Here is a 7927-nt window from a genome sequence, read left to right as displayed (position 1 = left end):
CAACTTCCCGCTAATTCCATTCCTGGGCGCTTAAAATTGATATTTTGAGCTCGCTGAGTTTAAAGAAATAACATTTCTATGCATTTGAGCTCTCCCAGCTCGAAAGTCTGATAGAAGTTTCATAGAACACTATTTTTGGAATTTTCAAACCGCAATAACTTTTGAATGGAGCAAGCAATTTTCACGCGGTTGGCGGCATTCGACGCAGTTTTATCATCCTCATAAGTAATTTTGCAATTTTAATTGATCGAACCACAAATTTCGGAGTAATCCCGTAAAAACACTTTTTCGGGTTTCTTTCGTTCACGATATCTCTCGAACGAATCATCCGCTTTTGACCAGCTTGGTGGCGATCGACGTGGTTTTTCAAGCTCAAAGGCGGATTAGTTTTTGAAGTTGATCGATAAAGAAACCACTTTAAAAAAAATATTTCTTATTTTTTTAAGATTTTTCAAAATTTCTCAAAATCTATCGGTCCGAATCGGTTCAAATTCACAGGAAATGTAATTTTGAGGGAAATATTTAGAACGCCGTTTAGTAGATTCCGATCGGTTTAAGGAAATGTAGGCATCACGCAGCTGCACGCATTTAACTTTATCGACGAATTTTTGTTATTTCGGTTTGCGGAAATCGTCAGATTATATATTTTTCATTATTCTTGAATTATTTCCTTCAAAATAAAAAAAAATTAGCTACGCTCGAGAATGTCGAGATAACGTTTTTTTTTTACAACTTTGTTGCCCTCCCCTTTTTTTCCGTCACTCTCAAATTGTCAGATTAGTGGAGATTATACACTTTTTAGGATGTAATTAACTCACCCTACCTTAATCTGACGCGCTCGGGAATTTCTGATGGTCAATTTTTTTTTACTAATCTGATCCTGTCTCCTTCACGGGCGGCCTTATATATGGGCCTCATATTTTGTGGAGGTACTTAACCGGGTACAAGGTATCCCCCTATATATTAATCTGCCGCGCTTTAGTAAATCCCGAAATCCCCTCTTGGGCTCCCCTACCACTAGGCTGTACATATAAGAGAATTCACTAAAAATACCTGTTCACTTAAATTATGTAAGGTGTTTTTTATTTATTACAGTTTGTTTAAACCTATTGATACAGTTTTTGATATTCTATTAAGGAATTATATAAGGCTGACATCGCCGTAGATAGTTATATATTAGACATTACGTAGTAGGATCTATAGTCTAACAAATCCCTCGTAATTGTTATCAAGCGAAGATCTTTCTTTAGAATTTTGCTATAGCCGTTCCTGTCTAGAATCGAAATTACGTTTTTTGTTCTGTGGTTTATAAAATTGTACCAACTAAACTCCTTTATTTTATAAGCTCCCTATCGTAAGATTTTTTGTGGCAGTGAAAAATCTACTCCCAGTGGAGATCTTCTGGGGAAGTCTATCTCAGAGCTTGTGATAAAAGGCTTATAAAGCTGATGGTGTACTTGCCCCATAGATGACAAACAGATAACTCCATTGGGTGGTTAGGGTACTTCAAATCTATCATACTAGATATGTCTTAGATTTTACCAACTAATTTTTGGACTACTTTAGCCAGTAGTTAAAATAACCACTATTCATGTATAAGCTTAAAATGCTATGAAATAGTTGGTTTATTTTTAACTCGGCATTAAAACTTCAAACTGCAATTTTTCAATAATGATGTTGACTCGTTCACAACAAAAGGAAAATACTAATTATAGTAATTAAATTGATAAGTTTTTCTCTAAGGTTTTTATACTCGTTAACCTAGCTTTGAGGGAAGTGACACATTTCTGTCTGTGTCTTTAGCAAACCCACAATTTCAAGTATACGAGTAGCTGTTACTTTCCAGGAAAAATTGTGCTAACACACCAGCAATAGTGAGTCATATAATACATATACATACATACTTTCTCGCTTCACGTTATCAAAATTCGTGGCGCATAAAAATATCACCCGTCATTTGTCTTTGTAAGTAAACAGATTTTGCTAAGCGTGTTTTAAGTAGCGGAGACGCTGAAATATTCAGAATACAATTATGTATATGCACTGGAAACACGAATAAAATGACATTTTACTAGCGCAATACATAGTAGAAGCAGCGCCTTAGAAATTTTCGATTTACCGAGAATCAAGAACTACACCGCGACTACCTTTGCAGTTAAAAAAACCAACTTCACAGATATAAATGAATATATTTTACTATTTTATCCCGACCTTTCCGTGAAAACACAATAAGACGCAAAAGTTTTCCACAAAAGTAAAACCAATCACAAAGAAGCATTATATTGGAAAAGAGATTGTTATGAAATATCTTATATTATATTTCTTTGCTTTTCGCAATAATATATAGATTATAAAACTCCGTGGCTCAGTGTCTCATTGCTGTATTTAATGGGTTCGATGTCTGGCGAAACTTCGTTGCTCGGGACACAATCGTGGTATGAAAACATAACTGAACCAGACGCAGATATTACTTACCCTTAAGTGCTGTTAACTTACGTACACGAATTAACAAGTCTAGTGTTTTTTTATGTAACCTGATATTAAGTGATACCGCGTTGGACAATTAGCAGGCTCGCAAGTGCGTTACCGGCCTTTGAAGAATTGTTACGGACTTTTCATGACCCTTAGTCGATTTTTTAATGAAACGACTTAGCTAGTCCTGGAAGGTAACCCTGTTTGAATCGTATTTCAGTAAAACAATTCTTTGTTATGGAAAAGCTGGGAACACAGGTATTTCTTTACTTAAAAGGGTTCCCAAATCTTACACATTATAATAAAATTGTTGTCAAATGAATAAACATATTTTTTTTAATTCTGTCTTACTCACTATCTTTATTTTTTTTAAATAGGATGCCCTCAGTATAGTGCAGTGCCGACCCCAGAAAGGCGGGCTAAAGTCTAAGCACCTAAAAAAAATCACTTTGGGCCCAAGCTCGGTAAAATAATTCTAGATATTCCAATAAATAAGTTATAATTATTCTATTTGCCGACTAGTAAATTTAAGTTTTTTTAGGCTAGTTTTCTTTATAAAATTAATCAAATTGAGAACCATTTTCTACCTCAATACTTAGAACTGGACGCTACGCTTAGTTATTTCATATTAAAATCTCTTTGAAGGCTGAAATTTATAATGAAAATCTGTCGGTACTATAACAAAAGAGGAGAACCGAATACAGTAGGTAAATTTTGCAGATATTAAAAATGAACGTAAAAGTAACAAGTATGTAGTCTATAAAATATTAATTTTAATTACTCCTTAAGGACTTTTACTGTTTTAGACTATTTATATTGTATAGTGTGTAAAATATTGCGTAAAATCAAAATTCAAAATATCATTCACGTAGATAAATTTTGCACTAATATCAAAAAAGATAAATAAATAATTTTACTATCTTACAATATCTAATAAAAAACCAACTAAAATGTAATTATTTTTAGTCCTTGCATTATTAATTACAATGGCAAAGTTGTAAATTTTATCGAACGGTTCTGATTGCCTAGGTTAACTTAAAAGATATTATATTAATAGTACAGGTAACTAACCTATCATAACCGTTGTTTCTAAGTTTGTGTCTCATTTATTAAAGCCTAGAACTGTATTTTCTAGATACTAGTGTACCTACATTGTTTTATAAAGACAGTTAAATAAATTATTAAGTTAACCTGCATGACTTCAAATTATTCCTCTTATAATGTTTAATTTTTATTAACTGGTAATACTAATATCTATGACAGCGACACTCTTACCGGCCAAGAAAAGTATGTGGCATTGTTAACTATAAGAAGACTCCGCTACGTCAAAAACGTTTAATTTTTGAGATATAGGAGTAATATCAGTCTCAACTCTGAATTCTCTTCCCAAACTAGCGCAAGGGAAACAGCAGTGCACAGCCAGTCAAAACATATGAACACAACGAACTTCCCTATCATCCCTATAATATAAAGCTCATTACATTGTATGATTTACGTACAAAGTGTACATGAATATTGTGATTCATTGTCTTGTAACAAGAGCAGGTGAAACATAAAATGTATGCCTCTTTTAAGCACTTTGTTAAAACTTGAATACCAGCATTAACAATATTGATGACTTGCGCTACGCAGAATCAATGAAAACATTCACTTAGGAACGAGTAATCGGAAATGAAGGACGCCTGTTCGTGGATTTTTCTTTTCATTAACTTAGTTTTGACTTTTGAAAACTTTGGCTTACGTCGCCCTCTTCAAATAAATGTGAATTGGATTTTGTTTTTACGTGGATTTGTAGTATTATTAATTATAATACAATTTAGTAAATTAAAGCAACAAATTACAATATAGGAATATTTGAGTTCTTGGTAACGAGTTCCAGGACACAAAATATATGATTTGTTACTCGAACCAAAGTATGTTCCTACAAGTCTACAAATGTGTTTTTAATTGACGATAACAAACGATGAAATTTAGAACTAACGCAAAGCTGATAAAGTCTAGATGAGGTATCATTAGCTAGTCTAGTATCAGGAAAATCACAAAGTAATAAAAACGATATGCGACAATAAATATTTAATCTTTTTACCTTTATACTAAAAATAGCGCTCTAAATAATTTGCCTTTCTTCCTGAACATGCCGTAATCAATACATCCTTTATCCTTTGAGCAAAATTGATACTACATGTATCCGTTTAATACTAGCGCACACAAGCCGACAATATTGAAACAATAGTTGTATACAGTTACACGATGCAAGGCTTTTAATTCAGTAAATTTCTTATGGACAGTTTGACCTTAATTGCGAATCAAACTAGGTCTATTTTAATGTTGACAAGTTGACAGGTCCATCGTGAATGAAAACGAAATAAGATTGATATGAATTTTCGTGTGATTAAACTTCTTTTCCAATTCGAAAATTGTATGTTAAATTAATTATTGTAAAGAAATTAATTGTATGTGTAAAAGTGTATAATATATATAATAATAAGATTAGACAAAGACAAAGAATTAGTCTAGAAATTCAAAGGGGGAACGCTGCCAGTATCTTCGGAACCTTGCCTAAAGGGACTCCTTTTAATGATATATTTTAGTTTATGTTAAGTTTAGTTATTTATTTCAATATATAATAATTGTATAATATGTTGGTAACATAGAGGACAAAGTTTAAAATTCCAGATATATAATAGTACTAGCTGTTCGCTAGCGAAAAATGAGGAACAAAACAAAGAAATCGTTTCATATAAGTTTAATTTTGCAATACTTGTGCGGAAAAAAATGAAAAAATAAAAAAAAAAGAAAAAAGAAAAACATAAAAAATAGATAAAAACAATCTTTGATGCGGCTTATACATCATGCTAAAATTTCATCATCAATATCGGTGCAGAACTTTTTGAGTTTTTGAAGCGTATACAAACCAACATAACATTTATATATATATATATATATATGGGAGAAAAGAGACTGGGAGTTTAACCACGCTTGCCATCTCCAAGACATCATTAAACACAGTTAAAATAACCACAGGTAAAAATCTCACACGCGGTGAATGTGAAATGTGGAAATCGCTACGGCCTACACAGCGATTTCCACATTTCTACTAAAAGTTACAAAAAGCTGTTCGTAGAGATGCTAGAATTGGATTGCCAGAGATTTATTAACACAAATCAGAAGAGGTAATAAATGAAATATAACTTAATCTGATATAAATGCGAATGTTACCTTATATACATAACTCTTTTCGTTTTATGCTAAAGTTATGTAATAAAATATATAATACGTTAATAACATTTAGTTCGAAAACTTAGTACCGGTAAAGTTATCTCTGAGTCTCTTGACAATTAAGAGTTAAGCTACAAAATAAATATCAATATATCCTAGATATGTCTTGTGACCCCACTTGGATTCGCCCATGGGCGCTACAAAGCGTATGACTCTTATCCATATATTTCGTCGAAGATTTTTCTTTATGGGTGATCAGTACCTGGCGACATTTTTTGGGTCTCGTTACGTCATGCCGGTTTTCTATTTTTACCGTACAAACTGATTGCACTAAAAAGAAGAGAACTCCATTGATGCCGAACGAATCAGTAAACCTGGGTTACTGTTTACTATTGGACACATAGGCTATAAAGTACCGAGTTGCTATGATCTAATATAAAAAAATCTCGTGTTACGGTGTTTGTTACTAAACTCCTCCGAAATGGCTCGACAGATTTTCGTGAAATTTTGTGTGCTTATCGGGTAGGTCTGCGAATCGGACAACATCTATTTTTCATCCCTCTAAATGAAGGCTAAATTTTATTTTTTATTTTTTAGACAAAAAAAATTGTTTTTATATTTTATGATATAGCATATAAATACATACCCTAATTTTCACCCCTCTACGATCAACTCTTATTTTTTATTATAGTAGATATGTTGTTATTTTTTATTGAACTAAAATAAGGTTTCTTATAAATAATATACATGGCAAAACATCGTTTGCCGGGTCAGCTAGTAACAATATAAAATCTATTTAAATTAAATTGCACTGGATTTAAGTATGTGCAACGAATAGCGCTTTGTATGTCTCTACGCAGTTGAAATAGTACTAGAAAATTTTTGTTGTAGTATAAAAAATGTTGTACGTCAAAGTTTGGTCTTTGCGGATACTTACCAAATTTTCCAACCACAGCTTATATTGTAAACCATAAACAAAACTTTATAAAGTTTTGGGACGAACAGTAAAAATTAATAAGCGATGTACTTAATAAAATTATACCGAAAACAACGATTAAAAGTTTTTAACAAAGAACCTGTTTGTTCTAAGGATCAATAAAACTTTGAAAACTTTTTCCCGTCCAAATATATTATCTACCTGTTCAAATTTAGGGGGTACAAAAACTAGAAAAGTATGAATGCAATAGTCTTATGCCTCTAGATTTATATGAAACGCTTTTTACGCTATGACAAAAACATTTCAACTATCGTTATATTATCGTTTGAACTAGGATTTTTATACGTAATTAAATAGCAAAAAAAATTCAAGTCATTACCATACCTTTTAAGTGTAGATGGATATCAAACACAATTCAAATCTGTCATATATCGCTGCGGAGATCGCAGGGCCGAGCGTTGGGCGGGCGGCAGCAGTTAGGGCGGGCGTACTACGCGTCGGAGTCCCGAGGCGGCACTACCGTCTACCGCGCCCGCTGCCCGCCCCCACTGCAAATTCCTCGCTGTGATTAATCGCCGAGCCACCTGCGGAGCCTTTGTATACCACTAATGTGTTTCTGCTCTAAACAATTCCCGATAAAACACATGAAATACTAACAATATTTCAATCGGTGATATCATGAAGCTATGTAATCAACGTTTAACACGGAACACACTGAACTTAAAATAGGTTCCTCTAGTTTTGCCATTAATATGCATGAAGCAAGTGAAAAAGTGTGCATACGGCTGTATGTGAGTGCCGTTTTATGGTGGACGAGGCATTTTAAGTAGTTGCTACTAACTTAAAACTCTCTGAATATTCACTATTCAGAATTCTCTTTTTAAAAAACGACCATTGGGTTTCTCTCCTGAATGTTTCTGTCCATTTTAATAAAACTTTCAAGAAAGGAGACAATATTATCATAATTAGCAGATACGAATAGGTAATGTACCTACTAATGTATAACAAATAAGCTTTAGTAAAAGAGCTTTTAGCTAAGCACCACATGCATAATATTTAAGCTGGACATTGTTCAAAGCGATAATAGCTGAGTGAAATATAAAATATCGCCACCTTCCTCGCCTATTAACATTTTGTGATAAGAAGCTGATAAGTGAGTTTACCACTTCTTTAATCCTATTAAAAGGTAAAAAGTCAAACTATTAATTAGAGCAGAAAGTTCGTGTTTTAGCCAAGAAAAGATAAGTTATTTCTTCAAAATTAAATGTGTTTAATCGTTAGGTTTTTAAAAGACGATAA

Source organism: Pieris napi, chromosome 10 (genome assembly GCF_905475465.1).
Source record: "Pieris napi chromosome 10, ilPieNapi1.2, whole genome shotgun sequence".
Lineage (NCBI taxonomy): Eukaryota > Metazoa > Arthropoda > Insecta > Lepidoptera > Pieridae > Pieris > Pieris napi.
The sequence above is the reverse complement of the archived record's forward strand: the minus strand, read 5'-3'. Positions refer to the sequence as shown.